The 21,100-nt window shown below is 38.2% G+C and overlaps 1 long non-coding RNA gene across 1 annotated transcript in view; it reads left to right on the top strand.

Moving 5' to 3' along the window:
• Nucleotides 1-10,526, top strand: part of LOC124954305 — a 52,246-nt gene extending 41,720 nt beyond the window's left edge. The window contains exon 3 of the long non-coding RNA XR_007102513.1: nucleotides 7,172-10,526. This is a non-coding gene — a long non-coding RNA (uncharacterized LOC124954305). The remainder of the gene's footprint in view (nucleotides 1-7,171) is intronic.
• Nucleotides 10,527-21,100: the final 10,574 nt, after the last annotated feature.

Genomic DNA, 21,100 nt, shown 5'->3' with positions numbered 1-21,100 from the left:
TGTTAAAAATTCAAACGAATTCAAACGTAAACGTTTACCTCGTAGGAGGTTTCATTCTCGGATGAAAAATTTTGCAGATTTTGCTATCTAAGAATCAGAAAAAAGTTTTGTAGAAGAAGATAATGTTCAATTGCGATGGAATGAATGTATGTATGTCGAAACGAAATGACTGGGATTCGATGCGTGAGATGTGATAAAATTGATTTCACGAAGGATCTTCAACAATTTTCGATTTATACGATCTCCGTAGAAATCGTTTTATGCGAGTGAAAGAAATCATTTTTCTTTTTGTTATGTTCAAAAAAAGTTTTTTTCTTAATACAAAAATCTAGGATTATTTTCTCAGCTTTATCTCGACATTATTATAATAACTCAAGTATCTATTTTTACAAATACAATGTTTGTAAGCTTTTTTGGAAGGAGTTATTAAAAGGAACGTAATAAAATATCGTAAGGGTTAAGTATCAAAAGCGTTACCGATTTCTCGGTGGAGCCAACTCTGAATTCCATTGGATCTTCTTTTCTCCTCCTGTTCCACCACTCTCTACCTCCTTCCTCTTCTTCTTCTCTTCTTCCAACTCCGGCGCTTTGTCCGGCCATTATTTACTGCGCTCAAGCTCGGCCGCGTAAATTATGGCGAAGTCGGCTTTCATAAATTCCAAGACGAGATACGGAGCGACAAATTCACCTCGTTCGGTCTGAGACGGGTCGCACGAGCGTGCGCGCGCGCGTCTGCTGCCTGCCTGTGCGCTTGCGCGCCTGCGCACACGTGCCAGATACATATATCCTCCATATAAAATGAGAGAGAGAGAGAGAGAGAGAATCACAACTACCAATCGATTTGCATTTTTTTACGATTTAACGATTTATCAAAGAAACGTTTAATCGTTAAATTATTTTCAATCATAAAATTGGATATACCAATAAACTAAGTAATCTAATACATTTTAATTAATTGCATTGACTGAATGATCCTACGGAATTACGATATAACGTAGGAGTTAGATACAAGCTTATCTACTAAATAGAGAGAGAGAGAGAGAGAGAGAGAGACCTTGTTAGGAAGGCCGAATCCTCTCATTCTAATAGTAAATTCACTTAAAGAGGGGAAAGAACGAAGAACGGTAGAAGTTAGCCGGCAGTGAAACTGTCGAGGGTTCAGGATGCTCGACGAGAGAGTTACCACGGTGATACGTGGGTGCGCACTCGCGAGTCGTATGGATTTCAAGAGCTTTCGTAAAAAATCTTTAACATCAAGCAACAGCAGAGAAAAAAAGAGAGAAAGAGAGAGAGAGAGAGAGAGAGAGAGAGGGGGCTATTGATGGCGATGAGGTCTATGGTGGGAGGTGGATTAGGCGAGGAAAGAAGGTGAGGAGAAGCGCGGAGGTCGTGTGGAGTCTGAGTTTCTCTCTCTCTCTCTCTCTCTCTCTTTCCTTTTCTTTCTTAAAAGAACAGAACAGCTTGGAGATCCCAATCTTGCGTGGAGGCCTCTCGAGCAGTGAGTAAAAGGTGGCTAACATCTCGAACATCGTCCCTGTAATCTAATGAGCACCTGCTAGGAGCGCCGCCTACACTCTATATATAGACGATGGTAAACTCCTATGTGCCTTCGCATGTGTGATCTTCAGGGCCGTATTTATAATCCTATTGTCCTCTCATATCTTTCATTATTATATATATGTATATATACATATATATATATATCAAGGGGAAGGATGAGAAATGATAGTAAAAAAATAAAAAAATAAATAAATAAAGACAAAAAATAAAAAAAAAGGCAAGAAAAGAAAACGGAAACAAAAAGAAAAAAAGAAAAACAAAAGGCAAGGAACGTGGGAGACGTATCGAGAAAAGAGAAATAAGAGGAGGAAGGGAAAAAGAAAAAAAAAAAAAAAGGAAAAAAAAAAGAAGAAAGAGGAAAAAGTGGAAAATGTACACAAATCACTGTGAACGCGTAGTACGTTCCTTTTGCCGTCTTACCGTCTATTCGACCGTTAGGAACATATATTATTCCCCGACGATATCTAGGATCCTTGACGAATGGCTCCCAGTCGCGAGAACGTGGCGAAGTTAAGAAGAAAATCGAGAGGAGAGGAGACTCGTGTCGCGCGACGGCCCTGCGCCTCCATCGTGCCATCAAACGGCTAACGTATGGTCCGACACCCGTAGATACGTATATACGAGAAGACATACGCTTGGACCCCGTAGAGAGGGGCATGGCTATATGTTATGGGGGTACAGGTGCCGGTTTAGTCTCCTCTATCTCTCTCTCCCTCCCTCTCTCTTTCTCTCTCTTTCTTTCACTCCCTCTCTTTCTTTCTTTCTCTCTGTCTTTCTCTTACTTTCATGCGTTCTCTCCCTACCTACAGACTATAACGCTGTTGTCCACACAAACACACCTATATGTGTGTGTGTATAAATATATATATATATATATATATATATATATATATACGCACACATATACACTTTGGATCTTCTCTCGCTCCCTCCTTTCTTCGTTGTCGTTCGTGAGATCTTCGTCCACGAGAGAGAAGAGCCGTTCGTATGCGTGAGGTCGCACCGAGTGCGGGTGAAAGTCTAGCGTGGGTCACCCGCCTGAACCTCCTCTTTACTTACCTCACCCTTTCCATCCTGTACGACTGAGCTTATTATATCGCGCGGATGGTCAACCTAAACTCGCTTAGAATGATCCTGTTTGCCTTAGATGGTAAAACATACCGTTAAGTTGTTTCGGTCCATTAGTTCTTGTTGATTTCTTTTGACCTTCTTTTTTTTCTTTTCTTTTCTTGCTTTTGTTTTGTTTCTCGTATATATATATATATATATGTATATATATATATATGTATGTGTGTGTGTGTGTGTGTGTATGTACACATACATATATCTTTACGTGTTATTATATTTCTCGTAATATTTATAAATCTATAATAAATAGCGCAAGGGAATAAGAAACATTTAAAATCTCTTCTCGAAGAGCGATCGTTAATATTTTAAAGAAATTCTTGTATTTCGTTGGTTAGTACGCGTTAGTTCACCATCATCGTTATTTTCGAATAAGAGATAAATTGTAAGATAAGGGGCAAAGCTTTCGATCTTCCGCGTTCTACGTGAGATATTTTAACTGTTAACGGAGAGAAGATGGTGCTCTCGAATCGCGATATTGGAATCGTGCCATGTTAAGATAGATCCCCGTGCTCTCTAAATATCGGTGAAAGCCGAGTCGAGACTCGGTACAACATTGTCGCGAGACATGGGTCATCGGGTCAGGTGATACGCGCGATTTCGCTTCGTCTTCGCTAGCGCGTGAAACTCTTCTATTGGGACTTTGAAGGGGTGGGGAGAAATCGTTCCCACCCGCGACAGACGTTACATGTATCTTGGCACTTACGAGTTAGTCGTTAAGACACTCATGTGCCTTTCCCTATCGAATCTCGAGATCCTTGCAGAAGATTCTTCCGCTTCCGTTTTAAATATACATATACGTACGTATATATCTATATGTATATATACAGATATATATGCCAACTTTTGTTATATCTATTGTTCGTTAATAACGTTTTGATAATTACATTTCTTTTTTCTCCTTTAAATTATTGTAAATGAAACATTGATACTAAAATGAAAATCATTTACATCTGTATATTTGTCTTTTATAAGTTTGATTTCTTTTCATCGTCTTATAAAATTCATTTTTACTTGATACTGATAGTTTTTAATATTTTTTAAGTATATTCTTACGATTAACATAATACAATTACATTAATATTATGTTATATTATATTAGTATAAGTAGATAATACTATCTGTAAATTTAACATAATGTTTCTTTTTCTGTTTTTTAAATACTGAACATAATGATTTGTATAAGGGGGTTAAGAATGAAATTTTAAGTAATACGATTTCAATCATAATTTTATCTGAATTTAGTTTGCACGTATGTGTGTATGCGTGTATGTTTATGTGTACGATCGTATACGTGAAAGAAACGGAGACAACGTTTTCACGGAACGATGCGCTTTAGTTGCGCGTAACATGGTTCATTCGCCGGCAGTCACGCGTTCGAGTCACTAGAAGACGAGAAACGTGGCATGGTACGTGTACCTACGCTGGTACGCACATTTTCTCTGTTAAATAATTCTAATGAAATATCTCTTTGCTTCTAGTATCATTACTTAGGTGAAATTTTCCAAATTTTTCGAAAATAATCGATAACCGATCGTATAATAAATTTAATATTTAAAAATGACAAAAATTATCTAATGGAATAATATAATATAAATATAAATACATTAGAATTACAATATATGATATTATGAAAGCAATAAGAATAAGAAAATAATACAATTATAAATAACAATGTCAATTTGTATATTCGTTTTGGAATAATATAATGAAACATTAAACATTATTATACGATTTGTTTTGATACAATTATCATTCATTTACTTTCATTTCTTTCTACCGTTTCTTTCCTTTCCTTTTATTCAAAAAAAAAAAAAAAAAAAAAAAAAAAAAAAAAAAAAAAAAATCGAGTAAAGTTCGCAGATTCGTGCGGGAGAATCGTGCGAGCTCCGGAACGAAATAATTTAAAAGCCGAGCGGATTGTAGCGCGGTGTAATTACCATCGAGCTGCTCGAGGTTAAAGTTAAAGACGGCGATGGGGAAATGAGTCGTGTCGGATCGCGTTCGAGCTCTCTCGCGAGCGCGTGTACATAATATAGCGATAGAGAGTGAGAGAGAGAAAGAGAGAGAGAGAGAGTATAGATATAGAAAGGTCTGGCCTGACGATGATGATGGTGATGTTGTTGGTGGTGCTGGTGATGGCGATGGTATGATGATGATTGTGATGGTGGTAGTGGTGGTGATGGTGGTAGTAGTAGTAATGGTAGTGGTGGTAGTAGTAGTGGACCCGATGCTGGTGGAAGAGGGCGAGGAGGTTGAAAGAGGTGGAGGATTGTACGTAGAAGGGAGAGGAGCCTTCTGATTTATGCCATGTGCTTTATGACCAGCGTGCTTCTCGCGCGCTCTTGCTGTTAAAGTTTTGTCCCGTTCGAATTGGCTTAGATGCGAATAGAGAAAGAGAGAGAGAGAGAGAGAGAGAGAGAGAGAGAGAGAGAGAGAGAAAGAAAATATACGGATCGGATATTTATTGTTTATCGTTTCACCGAATAGGAATGGTGATAATTTAATTTGATCAAAAAAAAAAAAGAAAGAAAGAAAGAAAAGGAAAAAAGATAAAAAGAGAAAAGAAAGAAATAGAAAAAAAATATTTTTTGTAATGGAAATGATGAATTAAAAATATAGTGAGAGTGAGAGAAAGAGAAATATGAAAGATGAGCCCGTGTGATATGTTTCTCAAAATGTTTCTAACCCAAATACCAAAAATTACGATCTCTTCGTGTGGCACGAAGTTGAAAACTCCTTCCTTCTTCCTAGGTCTGTGTTCGTTACGCTTCGTTGGTTACGACGGTCGTCCATAGCAACGTGCAATACTTCGCTTTTAATCTATTGAAGAGTTATCATGAGAGAGAGAGAGAGAGAGAGAGAAAGAGAAAGAAAGAAAGAGAGAGAGAAATAGAGAAAGAGAGTTCAGACGCGTTATTAATGAATAGCACGAGGTCGTTCTAGGTAATTATCGATAGAAATAATACCTTTATTTGATTAAGAACGAAGTTAATGGAAATACGATTAAATTGATAATTATTTATTTTTTATTTGTTTATTTATTTTTTCTTTTCCTTTCAAAGGGGGGAAACTCTCTTTTGGATTACGTTTTTCAACTAGACGTCGAAAGTCCCAACGCGTTTTCCCTTTTTGCTTTTTTCTTTTCCTTCTTTTTTTTTTTCCTTTTTCCTTTTTTTTTTCTTTTTCATTACATAAGTCAACCAGGAATTACGTATACGTGCGTAAAATGTTGTGTACCAAGAGGACGATGTTAACGAACGTAATATTAAACGAGGATTAACTCGGTCATAAAAATAATAATAAAAAGAAGAAGAAGATGATGACGATGATGATGATGATGATGATGATCGTAATGATAGAGAAGAAGGAGGAGGAGGTAAGGAAGGAGAGGAGAAAAAGGAGGAGGAGATAAATCGAATCGTTCGATTACGTTTCTTCGTCATTTTTCCTCGCTCACGGAAAATTCGTTTAAACGTGCGAAATTACTATGAGAAAGAAAAAGAGACAGACAGATAGACAAAGAGAGAGAGAGAGAGAGAGAGAGAGGGATTCGTGCGTGTCTGTTACTTTGTAAGATATCGCGTAAACGTCCGTCGACAAACTATCCGTGGCGAAGAAAGGAGCGTGGGTGGCGTGATAATTCATAACTAAGAGAGAGAATTCGACTTGTTGATTCTTTTTCTTTTTTTTTTTCTGTCGCTCTTAACATCCTAACAATAATCTCATTTCTCTCAACATGAAAAACATCGATCAATCATCTATAGGACAGATTTCGATATATCTCGATCGGGTGGACGAAGAAGATCGAACGAAGAAAAAAAGAATCAAAAAAAAAAGAAAAAAGAAAAAAGAAAATAAAAACAAAAAAAGAATCGTCCAACGGCAAGAAACTTTTCTCTTTCTTTCTCTTTTTTAATTTTTCCTTTTTCTTTCTGTTTTTCAATTTTTCTCTTTTCTTTCTTATTTTTTAATTATTCTTTTTTTTTCTCTTTCGCCCTCCTCCTCCTCCTCCTCTCCACATCCCACTCTTATAAATTCCACGAATAACCGAATATCATCCTATTAGGATGAAATAAATCCTATTAGGCTCCTTTTTCCCTCATTTTTCTCGATCCCTTTGGTATGTTGATTGCAAGCAACGATGCGCGTAGAAGCTCGCAGCCGCATCGCTTCGGCTGTTGCAACTATGTGACTATGCTATATACAATGTTAGGTATAATGCTACAATACGGTCTACTAACCCCTCTTCCTTTCCTTTTTTATTATATTTTCTCTCTCTCTCTCTCTCTCTCTATCTGTTTATCCTCCCTTTCTCTCTTTCTCTCTCTCTCTCCCTCACTCACTCACTCGTTTTTAGTTTTGCATATTTTAGTTTCATATTGCGTAAGGAAAGACATTACTCGGTGTACTCTACGTCGACAATCGTTTTATATCCAAGACGAAATTAAAGTTTAAGTTCTAAATGTAAAATTATTTATCGTAGAGAGCCGTGCTGTGATAACGAACGACAACGACGACAACGACGAAGAAGACGACAACGCATCGTTTTCTCCCGGCGTGGTTTACGATCGAATTTCACTTTCTTCCCCGACGTCGAGTCCCGCGAGTTGGCATTAGAGAAGATGCGGCACGTCGGCGAATATTATATCGTGGTTTCTAAATCATCACTCGTGAATGGGAAAGAAGAGAGTGCGCGCTTCTAATCTCTTTGAGAAAATATTATAATTAACTTATGTACATCCTCCTCCTCCTCCTCTTTCTCCTTCTATACCCGACAAATTTTGATAACCTAACTCAATTAACTTAATCAATTATTTACGCGTATATATATATGTATGTATATATATATACATATAGACATACAAGCGTACAAATAGCGCACATATACATAAATATAAATATAAATATATATATATATATATATATATATATGATATGTATATATATGTATATATATATAACGTTGAAGAGTTTTGAAAAAGGAAGAAAACTTATATCTCTAATACAAGAACTCGTTTCACGAAGGAGGAATACACGATGGTAAGGGAGCACAACCTACAGAGTGGAAGGTAAAAAGAAGAAGAAGAAGAGAGAGAGAGAGAGAGAGAGAGAGAAAGAGGAGGACGTGGATATCGCGACGTACGAAAATGAATGTTCGGAAAGGCATGGGGACGAAAAACTGGTTGCACCACCTACACGAACGATAGCGGACCCTTACGAGGGTTAAAGGTTAGGCCCCTCGTGACGCAGTAATCGTAATTTTCTTCGTCCGAGACCGAATGCCAATGAAAAGCGGGTTATTAATAAATCCGTGCGATCGCTAGTGCACACACTTTGTAGTAGTTTAGTAAGAAGGTAGACGGGGCGCGGTGCGGTGCAGTGGCGAGGAGTAAAGAAGGAATGACGAAGGGATGGGGTAGTTGCTGCGTAAGAAGAAACGCATATATCCGTATACACGCATGCGGATACACGTGTATGCGAGAGAAGGATGGGTTGTAGCTACCACTTCGTTTGTCGAAGAAGAAGAAGAAGAAAAAATTAAACAAAAAGAAAAAACGAAGAAGAAAGAGAGGAGAAAAAAATAAGAGAAGATCACATCGATAATATGGGCAGGGAACATACTCTCTTAATACTTTCTCCCTCATTTAACTTCCCAACCCTTACTTAATTCCTTTCCATTGTCGTCTTCGTGTTTGATCCTCAAGAAGTACAGGTGATATCTTTCTTTCTCGGATTCACTCGAACACCTCCCCTCCACCCAGCCGTACTTTTTCTCATTGCTTAGCGAGTCGTATCTTTCGAGCATGTCGAGCACTTAATTCTGCCGTCTCCTAACTCTTGGATTAAAAGGGGACACCAGCGGCGGAGGTAGTCAAGTATGTATCGTATGTATGTATGTATGTATGTATGTATGTATACAAGACACGACTACCATACGAATTCTCATCTCTCTCCCTCTTTTTCTTCGATGAACCACCATTCGCGAGGAGTTATATTATTCCTCCCGAGTAAGTTCAAGAGATATTTTTGAGACAGAATGAAAGAGAAAGAAAGAGAGAGAATCTCTCTTCGTATTTCTAGGGAGTATATTATACACGCATGTAGACGGAAGATATAGCAAAATCGAAGAATTTTCGTAGGGAGGAAGAAGCTCGATATTGTTCGGGGGATGAAGGAAGAGATAACCATGGAGAAGGAGAGTGAGAATCTTCTTCGATTCTTTTTTTCTCTCTCTTCCTCTCTCTCTCTCTCTCTCTCTCTCTCTCTCCTTATCTCTTTTTCTCTTTTCCTCTCAATATCTTCTTTCTTTATTTCTTACTCGTTTGGTCCGAAGTCTTTGGGTCGAGAAGAAGCAGTATCCTGGATACAACAGCATCTGGATACTTCCTTGGCGAGTTTGAGTTTGGTATCTGAGCGTAGATCGGAATTCAGGTACACGGTAGCACTACCTCGAGGCGCACAGCTCGTGAACACCACCTCCATGGCTAGTAGGATCGCGAAGACTCAAGAAGAAGAACGAAGAGGACGAAGGAGGAAAGAGAAGGAGGTAAAGGAGGAGGAGGAGGAGGAGAAGGAACAGAGAAGAGTGAAGAGAGGAATAAAGGGAAAGAGAGAGGAGAAAGAAAGAAGTCGACTGCGAGAACGGCTGCCGTTGCTGCGATTTCAGAGCCGGCGGCAATCTCTCTCTCTCTCTCTCTCTCTCTCTCTCTCTCTCTCTCTCCTTCTCTTTCTAGCTCCATGGTGATCTACCGTCCCGAGCCAAGCCCCTCATTAACGCCTTTGCTAAGAAATTACACGCAGTCGGTGGCAAACAAGAGCAAGAAGGTGTCGGCCGCGCTCGTTCGACTACACGAGAGACCCGTGCTATTTCTCTCTCTCTCTCTCTCTCTCTCTCTCTCTCTCTACCTACCTCTCTCTATCTATCTTTCTCGTTGGTACGTTCGTTTCTTCTTGCTATGCTTCGCCTTCATCGTACCTTCTCCTTCTTCACCTTCTCTTTCTTTTTCTTTCTATTTCTCTCTCTTTCTCTTTCTCTCTTTCTTGTCCTTTCTTCTCTCCGTGAAGCGTGCGAAACTGCAAAGGCAATTCGATCGAGATTCTGGCCCAGATAGCGCGACCAACTCTCTCGATTCCTTTGACTCTCTTTCTCTCTCTCTCTCTCTCTCTCTCTCTCTCTCTCTCTCGACTTTATTCTCCTTCTTACCGTACCCTTTCCAAGTTACCCCTTTTTTCCATTCACTTGATTTTCATTCTTATTTCGTGAAGAACAATAGATATTTCAGACAGCGTGGAAAGGTTAATTACTTTGGAAGAAAATGTTATACCATTTGGTTAATTATTATATTTAATTAATTAATTAAAATTATGCAATTGATATTGTGGTAACATTGAATTGGATAAATCTTTTCTTTATGAATCTTTAACGAATAAAAAATTATCCTTAAATAGGTAGACAATTATTATCTAGGTAAGCAGATAATCTACTTACCTTTATCGTCTATGATAAATTCTTGCTCTAGAATAAGAAATGACACGCGCGGCATTGTTGCCTACGTATGTTTCCTTTTTTCTTTATGTTTTTATTGTTGTTGTTGTTGTTTTTTCTTTTTTTTTCTTTTTTTTTCTTTTTTTTTTTTTTTTTTTTCGAAGAGAACACATAGACCTCGTAAAAGCAGATCGTAAGAAGAGAACAGAAGAAAGGAGTCCGACCAAACCGTATTCCGGCTACGTCAAGTCAGTCCACGAAGAGACGTAATCTTATTAAACGGCTATTAGCTGCTCGCCGAGGCTTGTCAACATTTAGACATCTGGCAGACACGAGAACACATTCTCTTCTTACCTACCCGCGCGCGCGCGCGCGCGCGCGAGAGGGAGAAAGAGAGAGCATGAGCACACCTACGCAAGTCTCCTCTCAAGAAATGTGCGCTCGCGAGATCTACTCGTGACGCGAGAAATATCTTCGAGTCTTAAAGGACTTCGTGGAATATAATATCTAATTCGTCAATTATTCTTTATATCGTTATTACATTCTCATGGATTTATCCCATGAGAATTAGGACATTCTGTCTCTCTCTATATACATTATATATATATATATATATAATCAGTAAGAGAATAAAATTGAAAATACAGAAGAATACACACAACAGAATAATTTGTTTAAATATTTAATCAAACGATTTGTTCTCTTTTTATTGTTAATTTAAAAGAATTAACTTATCAGATGACATTTAAAGAAAAAAAATTTGGAAAATAATTCCAATTGATTGCGATGACGAAGAAAAAATTAAACAGTCAGTGTGCTCACTTTTACCTTATTATTCGATATACATACATTTGTGTTGTTTCGTTACATATATACCTATGTATAAATACATTATATCGTTCATTAATTTGTTAATAAATTTACTTAAATTTTAGAATATCATAAGATCAGGAAAATCGATCGATCTATATACAATCGACAAGAAACACGCGTTACATTATTCTTCTTCTGATCTCTTGTGAAAAAGGGATGACGCAAATCGTTTAGTCGAATTCCAATGCGGTCTTCCCACTTAAATCTTCTTTTGAACTTTTTATTTTTCTTTCTCTCCCCCTATTCTCTGTCGAGGATGTACTCGGTGTTACGATCGAAATGACTGACATACTGACGGGAAACATTGCGACCCCCTGCTGTCGAATGTCGTCGAGTAGATCGCTCGAATGACCGATGTGGGTGAATCTTTCTATTTCGACTAGCATCGTCTTGACTAAACACAAATCAAATTGAGAGAGAGAGAGAGAGAGAGAGAGAGAGAGAGAGAAAGAAATGAAAAGTTTAGTGAAAAACTTTGAACACAATCTGTAAATCATTATGATGGTTCATTCTTAACCTCTCTCTCTCTCTCTCTCTCTCTTTCTTTCTGTTACTAATTCACTTTAGAACAACGTAGACTTAATGTTTATCCTTAAAATTATAAATAATTATCGTCGAACGACTTACCTGACATTCTTGAGAACTTATGATGCTTAATATACCACCTAGGGCTCTTAAGAAATGTCTGCTGTTCTGCCGCACATCATCCCACGTGACTGATGTTATCGCAAACAATTTCATCGGCCGTATCTCTCTAATCAGACGAATTCCTTAGCTCCTCCGCATATTTGACTTTTTCTTTTTGTTTTGTTCTGCTTCTTTTTTTTTTCTGTGCATTCGCCGCTTTCTTTCGTGTAATTTTCACCATTTTTCTTTTCTTTAATTAATTTAATGAACTAATTAAAATAATTTAGGTGAAATATCTAAATAGAATACTTATTGTTGGGAAGCCTGAAATAAACGCAAATAATTAGATGATGCCTAATTGATTGATTATGTAAGAGATCGTGCTAATCGAAATCTAAGGAATAATCAGAAAAGTATAAAACAACTAACATAAGTCTCATAGATTGTAATAGTTCTATTCACATATGTACTATTCTTACCAATCAATCAATTCATATCTTTGTAAATATGTACCGGAGTGAAAGTCCAGATTTACGAAACAAATTCTGTGAAATCCGAAATAATTAAATATTATTATTACTATTATTATTATTATATTTTTTTGGTTTCATCCATGGTTTACGGATCTGTTTTCTTTAAAATGTATTAAACTAAATTTTAAGATCATTTCTATTGGCTTTATTTGAGAAAAGATCGAACTATTCTTCATATTTTCAACATAACAATTTCTGTTTATTATTATTATTATTATCTTTTTCCTCTCATTTCATTCGGATTCTAATATAATTGAACGGACTTTTATTCCAAGTCTAATCTTTCTCTTCTATATTTAAGAAAGCTCGCATTATGGTACATGTTCTTAATGTTACAACTGCTTTCTGCATTTCTTCGTGCATAAGTGGAAGTAGATTTAGTATTTTTGAAAACTATTACTGATGTTATCAGAATAGTTTGTATTCGTTTTATACCATTTGCACATTCTTTGGATTTCCTTGGTTAATTTTATATACTTCCCCATCTCATATTATCATTATTATTAAGATTATTATTATGATTATTATTATAATTTTAATTATAATTATGAAGATCATTGATTACGTGATTAAGTAAAGATTTAAAAGAAATAAGTAATCCGTCGGGATATATCTCGATCTCTTCATTCAAACGTCACGATCGAGAATAATCTCTAATAGGCTTTAAACTCTCAGGATCATTTGCATTCTTATTTCGAGCGAGGAGAGCTATACCACCGGGGCAATATCGCGAAATTTATCGGGGTAACCTTCGCGATGATATTTTACGCCGTGGAGATCGCCGAAGCGAGCATACATACACACATGGTGGGGCCCACCCATGGTGGGTTGATGCCGTGGAAGGGACTCAACCTTGGTAGGGATAGCCCTTACACGTCACCCCATCCGTTTCCACGTCCCCGTAGAAGGTGGCCACGTGACGCGTGTGCGTATAAGGGTGGGGATAAGAACGATATAACTCGCTATTATTCTGACTATTTATATCAGTACGCCTCTGTTGCTGCGCGCTCTCTCTCTCTCTCTCTTTCTCTTTTTCTCTCTCACTCGCTTAAATCTTTTTAATATGCGCTGGTTAATGCACTTTATTAAACACGCGTGTTGTTCCATCTCTTCTCTTTCGATTTGTTTTATTTGTTTTCTCTCTCTCTCTCTCTCTCTCTCTCTCTCTCGCTCTGTCTCGTGTGTTCTTTTTTATCTTTTTTCTCTCTTTCCTTTCTGTTTTACGAACGACGGTTCTCGGAGGTCGCACACAGGAATTCTTAGGATCATCAAGGATGTTTCTTTTTTGCTTTCTTGTGTTTTTCTTTTTTCTTTTGTTTTTTTATCGTTATATAATTTGTATAAATACGATCTTAAAGCGTTGACGTGTCCACTGGCGGCGGTGGACTGACTCTCGTCGTACAAAATACAATCTCGTAGAAATATCGATTTTGTCGATTATTCGTAGAAAAAAAAAAATAAATAAAAAAATATATCTCTCGCGAGCGGAATACTTTAAATTATTACTCGAACGATTCAATTATAATAATAATAATTATATTATAATAAAATAAATTAGGCACTTATTTAAGCTGTATAATTTTATTGAACGTTAAATAACGTTTGTGGTTGTAGAAAAATTAGGGATTTCTTTTTCTTTTCTTCCCTTTCACGCGGACCTTTTATCTCGAACGATAAGAGAATGGTCGAACTTTGAAAGAATTTTAAAGATACAATCGATGACGCAATAACGAGCGTGTAACGTTGTATAAAATGTATGAAATATAAAACGTTTGGCGGAAAGCGATAAAGGAAGAGGATCGCGTAACGTTCTTATCCCAGAAGCGTGCGTGCAAAAGAGAAAAAGAGAGAGAGAGAAAACCGTGAACGAACGAAGCGACGAACTTTACGGTCGGACCGTTTAATTTTCTGACAAGGTAAAAAGCCAATAAATAAAGCTTCCTTTCCGTTAACGAAACATTTATCCGTATCTTTTCTTTTTCATTTAGGACCGAAAGTAACGATTGAGAAAAAGCGGCGAACGTCTCGTCAGGCACCCCATAGATCAAGCGTATCTCGTACTTTACTGTCAAATAATATCACGATTCACGGGATTTTAAGAGTCACCTTCGTGAAATCGGTCTCATTTGCATATATATATATATATATATATATATATATATATATACGTATGTATGTAGATATCTATATATGTACATATATCGATATATATGCATATGTCGTATATGGACAAGCGTCTGACCCAAAAGAGAACAGAGAATCGAGGTTCTTCCGAAAGGCGACAAAATTGATGAAAGGAGAAAAAAGAAGGATAAGGGTTAGGACCTCCTCTTCGAAGATTCTTTTTATTTTTTTCTTCTTCTTTGGTGCTACTCGCGCGCTAAATGATCCACGCCAATCGAAATTTATTCTCTCGCAAATTATACGTGAATTACCGTAATTTAAGAGGAAGTGTTCGATAAAGCACGCGTGAAGGTAAATTTATACAAAATCGTAATGCTCCTGCTCTCTCTCTCTCTCTCTCTCTCTCTTTCTCTCGTTTTTTTAAATCAGGGAACACGTGTAACAAGCAAACCCATAAGACTCTTCCTCACTTCCCTTACTTTTCAGACTACGCCATAGACGGTTTAAAAGGTTCATTTTTATATCCTTCACCGCCATCGGGGATCGTTATACTTGTTTGGATTTATAGATTTATCGCGTGCGATCTTCTCTCTCTCTCTCTCTCTCTCTCTCTTTCTTTTTCAATCTCTCCATGTATCTTTTTCTTTGTAAACGCTGGTACGGTATCGTAGTTTACGTTTCTTCTTTTCTTAAGGGTCCCCATTCTTTAACGAGCCGTTTTAAATTCGTACGCGAGCTAAAGCGGACCCTTCGAAAAGCGGGCCCTTTCATGAAACTGAAATATTTGTTTTATCGTGAAATTAACGCTATAATACGATTTGCTCGTTTACACGGTGAATCGTAAAAAAAACATTCGTAGAATTTCGTTGATAATTCATTGATATTGAATTATTCAAAGGAAGATCGAGATGAAAAAGAAAGTATTGTATGGTATTATTTAAATGTACTAGTAGTAATAGTAATAGTAATAGATCGAATAATAATCAGTACGAGATAAATTAAATGAACGTTTTCTGAATGAATCGAATGGAGAAAAAAAAAGAAAAAAGATTAAAAATCAGAGGAGATAGAAAAGAAAAGAAAAGAAAATAAATGGAATAAATTGGTTGCTATCGTAACATTGTACGCATGCGTACGGTGATCTTCTTTTGAACTTTTTCTCTCTCTCTCTCTCTCTCTCTCTCTCTTTCTCTCTCTGTATCTCTATCTCTCTTTCTCCCCCCCCCCTCTCTCTCTTCTTTTTTTATTTCTATACGAACGATAACCAAAGTATCATCGAGGAACGGCAGTGGACACACAATGCCGCGTTTATCATGCGCGACTAATGGAAAATTATCTCTCTAATTTAAATCCCTTGGAGAGCGTTCGTCCGTTCTGTTTGGTTGTGTTCGTACGCAATACAAGACGAGAAGAGACGAGTAGAAACGAATAGAGAAGAGAGAAAAAGAAAGAAGAGAGAAAAAGAGAGAAGAAAAAAGAAGAGAAAAGAGAAAATATGGTCGTCGTCCCGTTGCTTTTCGCTCATTCGCTCATAGTTAACGGACAGAGGATATATCCGGCTAGAAAATAAAATCGGTGATAGTATCTTCTTGAGAATGAACTCTCCCACGCCTATGCCTATTCGCTGCTCATCCACCAAGCCATCTTCTTCTTCTTCTTCTTCTTCTTCTTCTTCTTTCCTTTCTTCTTCTTCTTCCTTCTCTTAGTCGTCGTCGTCGTCCTCGTCGTCGTCGTCGTCGTCGCCGTCGTCGTCCTCGTCGTCGACGTGCGTGTGCGCGCATGCACTATCGTGTGTTTGCGCACGGTACTGCGTGCGTTCACGGGCCACGAAGAAGAGGAGAAAGAGGAAGAGGAGGAGGAGGAGGAGGAGGAGGAGGAGGAGAAGATCCAGGGTCCAAGGGTCTATCGGGGTCCGACCTGGCGACCCCGGCACGTATTCGCCACACCCGCACACCGATGCTTAGGGGCCGCTGGAGAGATCCTTAGGTGGGGTCTCCCAGGCTCCACGAGACTACCTCCTCCACTACTTCCTTTTATTTCTCTTACTTTTATTTCTACTCCTTCTACTTCTACTTCTTCTTCTTCTTCTTCTTCTTCTTCTTCTTCTTCTTCTTCCACCTTTTCTTCTTTTTCTTCAACTTCTTTTTCTTTACTCCTTCTCCTTACCTCTTCCCTTTTTTTCCCCTTTCCCCTTTTCTCTTTGCTCTTCTCTCTCCCCCTACTCATCCCTCCTTCCACCCCATACCTCCTTTCTCCTCCCTCATAGCGCACGCCGCGTGCATATATGTACATCGGCGGAATTAATAGCCGGTCGCCGCGAAAAAATCGCCGTAATGTGATTACGGCGCTGTCTTTCGCTCGTTCGTGCTATACTCCGAGCAAGCCCCCCTTTAACTCAACTTCCACGCTTATAGCATATCCGTGTAATGCGTTTATGTGTTCGTCCCTTCTGTTCATACAAATGTGTTGTGAGATAAAACGTTTACTTGTTCTTTTCCTTCTTCTTTCCCTCCACCCCCCATAGATCCGAGACAAGAGGGATAAAAATGGATCGTCGAGGAGATACTCACTTATCGTAGATAATGTCCTTTTCTAAAAATCGAAGAAAGAGAATGATAAGACAGACAAGGAATATAGCTACCTGAATCTGAATGATCAACTATTGACCGTATATCTATAAATCTCGGACGAAATATTTCCGATCCTCTTTCCTTCTTTCTTTCTTTCTTTCTTTCTTTCTTTCTTTGGAGTCTTAATAGTATTGAAATTGCTAGTTAGACGCATAATCGAGTTATAAGTTTTACCACGAATGATGAAGGTGAATACCCACGATGGGAGTTCTCGAGAGTATTATACCTGTGTCTCGATCGTGCGAGAGCGTTCGCCTCTTGCCGCAAAGAGAAAGAAAGAAAAAGAGAGAGAAAGAGAAAGAGAGAGAATGAAAGAGAAAGAGAAAGAGAGAGAAAGAATGGAAAAGAAAGAGAGAGAGAGAGAGAGAGAGAGAGAGAGAGAAAGAGAAGAAGCCTCCCTTCGCTACGGTTAATGAAAATGAAGCCCTTCGAAACTCCTCGACTACTGCAAGAGGGAAGCATTCCCTCTTTCCCTCTGCAATTTAAAACCTTCACGATTTTCGTGGAACACGAAGGAGCTCGCTCGTATCGCACGCGCCGTCGTTCGATTCGCCTAACGCATCGCCTCGCCGCCATGGTACATCTACGCGCTTCGAATTTCCTTCCTCTTTCGTTCCACCGTAATTGAATTCTCTCGTCTTTACAAAAGGAAAACTCGAAAAGTTGGAATTTTTTCTTTTTATGATCGACGTAAGTACTAAGGTACTAAGGTAGGTAGGTAGGTAGGTAGGTAAGTACTTATCCTACGTACTTACCTACGTATCGTCGAACGATACTATAGAAAGATCTATCTTACGACTACGTAGATATCTATTATTTTCAAGTTCGTAATGTTACTTATTTCTAATATAATGCTTATTAGAAAACGTATGAAAATGAATCGCCCTCGTGGGAGGGAATTAATAAAAATATCGACAAATATATAAGTATCTAACTATGTATATATAATATATATATATGTTGTGTGTGTGTGTGTATGTATGTATGTAGATATTTAAATATCCACGTATTGCGATATATCTGTTGTGAGTTATTCAAAACAGGATTTCAAACGAGTTTGCCAAGGTTCAATCGGCTATCAACTCGCAGCAATGTTTTATTAGATTTCCTTATCAAAGAAAGAAGGAAGATTATCGAGGACTGGTGAGAAATCACGAGATGACATCTTGAATGATAGAATAGGATATTATCGCGAACGTCATTTTCACGATACATATCGATAATCGAGAGACGGAAAAAAGAAAGAAAAAAAAGGAAAAGAAAAACCTGAAAGAGAGAGAGAAATTCTTGAAAAGATAAGGGGGAAAAATTTTTTCCACAAAAAGATACCTAAGATAGTTGAGTTCGCATCGACGCATCGTCACGCGTGTGTACGAAAACATTTTCGAGAGAGATGGAGAGAGTTGTCGAGAGTGAGTTGTCGAGAGAGAAGAAGAGAGAGAGATAAAGAAAAAGAGAGAGAAATAGAGAAAGAGAAAGAATGAGAAAGAAGTAGAAAGAGATAAATAGTAATAAATAAAAAGGAGCGTGCGAGACGACACAGCGATCGAAAGCCGTGCGTTTGGACAATGCTTCATTAGAGCATTGTCGATGCACAATATCACACAATTAGCCTGACCAGGCCGTTCCTTGGTGTTGCTTTTATTAAAGGAGGTACTCTTTGCGCGCTCGCGCACGCTCCGAAGACCATAGCTACACACCGCGAGCACACGATCGAGCGATCAGCATCGATCGATGATCCCCTCGATCGGCCGCTTACGTGGCTGCATTATAATGCTTCGACATAATGCTCTTCTTTATGCCTCGTACCTTTTACCGTCTAAAACATCCGTGGCGTGTCTATCTCTCTCTCTCTCTTTTCTCTTTTCCCCATCTTGATAATATAGAAGAGTGTACGGTGCGATTAGGTTTATCGTGATTAGACTGAAAAAATAGATTCGAACGATGAAAACTGTCGTTTCTCTTTTCGTAATTGAAATGTGATTGATTTTTATTTATTTCCTTTATTTTTTTTATTTATTTATTTCTCGTTTTTTTATATTTTATTCAGATTCTTTCTTTTCCTTTTTTTTTTTGGAGACGGATGAATTCTTTCTCTTTTATATGTATATATATATATATATGTGTGTATAGGATGTTAAAAGAAAGGGTATTTTAAGAACTTATAGTATTCATCGAGATGAATAAAAAATATATAATTAACATGGGCTCTTAAGTCAACCCTTTCGATGTAAATTAACTTTTATTATTTATGAGCTTTCAATATCGTAATAAGTGAGTCTCTCAGCGAACTATCGTATGTACCTAAAGGAATTAACTTAAAAAATACATTAGTTTAAGATTTTCAAGATAAATTATATTACGAAGATAAGAAAAAATTATTACTAATGTAATAACGGAATATGTGTACGTTCGACATGTTGCTCATTTATGATATTGAACGTATATATAAATAATAAAAGTTGATTTACATCGAAAGGGTTGATTTTAGGACCCATCTTAATAAGACATTTTTTGCTCATCTCATTTTTTATATTTTTAGCGAATACTATAAGGGTTTAAAATGTCGTAACCCTTTTTTTTTTTATTATCAGAATGTTCAAAAAGTATGGGGCCAAACTTACACTACGTATTACTGAGGTCAAATAAATGAAAAAAATTCATACAAACTTAGATCCAAAATTGCTTTATTCAAAAGATATATATATATATATATATGTATATTCTTGTCTATTTTCAAAATCCGAAAGAGTTAAGAAGGAATCTTCAAAGGCGATGAGAATTCGTTCGAGTTCGTCGAGAGGTCGATGGAAGGTGCCGAACGAGTTTCCGAGTTATCTTCGTATAGAGAGACGGTCGATTTAACGATCGACTCGGAGATGTGCTTTAAACGCCTCGCCGGCGATTTCGAGAGGAAATCGAAGCCTGCCCGTTGAAAGAGCCACGGCCGAGAGAACGGCCGCGAGAGATAAAGATAAAGGTATGCGATGTGGTATGTGTGTTTGTATGTATGTACGTGCGTCTGCGTCTACGTCTGCGTGTAACTATGTGTATGCGTTTGTATATGTGTGTGTGTGTGTGTGTGTGTGTGAACAAGGTCGGCCGAGGTCAGATCGAAATAGAAAAGCAGAACCGTAGCAGGAGGCTGATGTTCTGGAGGCGTGTCGGCAGGTAGATAGATCTGTCGAAGAAAGATAGATCCTCCCTCCCTCTCCACCCTTCTTCTCCTCCTCCCACCACCACACCTCTTCGCCTTTACTTTTATGATCTAGAAAGAAACGACGTTCCTTCGTTGTACCGATGATCCAGATCTATTGGATTTATCTTATACATACATACATACATACATGCATACGTATGAAAGGTTACCAGACTCAAAATTCAATAAGCCGAAAGCGTTTTACCTGTTACATGACAATTATTTAAATCCTGGTTAGGCCGAACGCGTTGAAAAGTTAAATATATGTATTTTGCAAGTAAGACAGATTAGAAAGGGAGGGTGTATTTTTTAATCTTATTCCACTTTATCTCTCTCTCTCTCTCTCTATTTCTTTCCGAGTTTCTCTAATCTCTCTAAAGAGAGAGTGGACGTTGCTAAGAGAGAAAGAGAGAGAGAGAGAGAGAGAGAGAGAGAGAGAAAGTGCGCGTTATGGAGTGTCAGGAGATCCGTGCGCGGTCCGCAGAAGGGCCGAAGAGTCGCTGACGGGCCATCAGATAAGGCCCCGTGTTTGCCTAACCTCTCACCTCCCACCAGGCTCCGCGGTATGCCCCGAAGAACGGCTCTCGAAGAAGTGGGTGCTGCTCGTCTCGAGCGCGTCTTGACGGACAGGTTCACCGTATCTTCTTCTTCTTCCTCTTCTCTCTTCTCTCTTCCTCTCATCTTCAAACATTCCTTTTTCTCTTCGTTTTCTCCATCTTCATTTTCTTCTCCTTCTTCTCCTCCTACTCCTCCTCCTACTCCTTTTCCTCCTACTCCTCCTCCTTCCTCGTCTTCTTCTTCTTCTTCTTCTTCCTTATGATCGTTTAAAAGCTTTCGAGAACGGCACTCCGAAGAAGGTGGACTGCTCGCGAGTAGTATGGCTCGACCTCGCGTTTGAACTCGCGTCCAGAACTCTCTCTCTCTCCCTCTCTCTCCCCCT

Source organism: Vespa velutina, chromosome 15 (assembly GCF_912470025.1).
Source record: "Vespa velutina chromosome 15, iVesVel2.1, whole genome shotgun sequence".
Lineage (NCBI taxonomy): Eukaryota > Metazoa > Arthropoda > Insecta > Hymenoptera > Vespidae > Vespa > Vespa velutina.
The sequence above is the reverse complement of the archived record's forward strand: the minus strand, read 5'-3'. Positions and strand labels throughout refer to the sequence as shown.